Source organism: Populus euphratica, unplaced genomic scaffold, assembly GCF_000495115.2.
Source record: "Populus euphratica unplaced genomic scaffold, PopEup_1.0 scaffold7571.1, whole genome shotgun sequence".
Lineage (NCBI taxonomy): Eukaryota > Viridiplantae > Streptophyta > Magnoliopsida > Malpighiales > Salicaceae > Populus > Populus euphratica.
In genome coordinates, this window is record NW_011507340.1 from 1 (window position 1) to 1,332 (window position 1,332).

Below are 1,332 nucleotides of genomic sequence, written 5' to 3' on the forward strand. Positions count from 1 at the left end.
AATTAAAGAAGAGGTAAATAGGCTTAGTAAATAGAAAGCTAAGAAGTTTAAGGGAACAAAACATATAAGTGGTTTCCCAATTACCCTAACTTTGAGGCATCATATGATATTTGCCATTACAGAAGCCTTATCCAGCTACAAAGCCATAAGCATTTGAAAGGATTGTTTTATCGTTACAAAAAACCACAATCCTTGCTTGTCATTTATAATTGTTGAGTAAAGCCAAAAAACCTTTATTCATCCTTTGTATCAGCTATAACAAAACCATAAAATAAACCCCCTTCAAAGCTTGAATCCTAATGCCAAGATAAGATAGAAATAGTTAGTTGACATATGGTACACTAAAAGCTAGCCGACCAAGATTATTATTAAAGAATAAAGGGTCAGGATCTTGCAAAGGGATCAAGTTTCAGTTCCTTTATTATGGCTTATAAAATAGAGGTTTGATCGAGAGATAACAAACACTGAAATAAAAGATAAACACCAACATAGGCTTGACTTAGTTGATGCAGAGATTAGGTTTCGCCTAAAGAGCAAATCTTAATCATTTTAGTCTTGTTAAATCATAATACTTTTTGTTTTTTGGGCTTTTATTAGCGCTAAATACCCCACTTTTAGGTGTTTTTTGGGTTACAAGAAAGGTAGAAATAAGCCTAAAACTTTTATAAAGAGTCTAAAATTCATTTCTGTTGAAGTTCAAAACATAGCATAAATAGGGAAGTTCCAATTTATCCAGAAGTTCATTACAATATAAAGCCAAATTTGACTTTTAATCTGTATCTAAAGTTATAGATGTCAAAATAAAGCATGCTTATGCGAGTAGAAAAGATGATAACGAGGTCTGAAACATATGTTAATGGCCCAACTCCAAACTGTGTCATTTTGATGCTCTAAATGTAGATGGAATCCGATTAGCCAAGCTACGAGGAGGAAGAAACATAAAAAGATAAAGGGAAAAAAATGACCAAAAAGAAGAGAATACGTTGTGGTATCATCACCAAGGTCTCGATTAACAGACCTTTATTCTCGCAGCAGTAGCAAAAACATCAAATTCAATCCATTTGTTTTAGGGAAAAGGACTTATGAGGTATAGACCTACATTCTCAAGGCAGAAACATCCTTTTTTGCAACAGCAACAGTTTTATCAAGTATAAACTTATGTCATCTTTAGAATAAATATATTTATTCATGTATACTCTTGCTTTTCAGAATATGTCTACATAATTGCATGTTTCATTTTTTTTTCTTGATTTCTTTCCTCTTGAAAACTTGAATGGTAGAGAGTTTAGTTAAGTGTTTATATGATGGATTTGTTTTCTTTTGGTTGAACCA

The 1,332-nt window shown here is 32.1% G+C and overlaps 1 long non-coding RNA gene across 1 annotated transcript; it reads right to left on the reverse strand.

Moving 5' to 3' along the window:
- Window positions 1-52: 52 nt before the first annotated feature.
- On the reverse strand, window positions 53-1,307 carry LOC105120358 (uncharacterized). The gene is made up of 2 exons (XR_841311.1): window positions 1,019-1,307; window positions 53-296 (listed from the first exon to the last, which is right to left on the reverse strand). It is a non-coding gene; the product is annotated as an uncharacterized LOC105120358 (long non-coding RNA).
- Window positions 1,308-1,332: the final 25 nt, after the last annotated feature.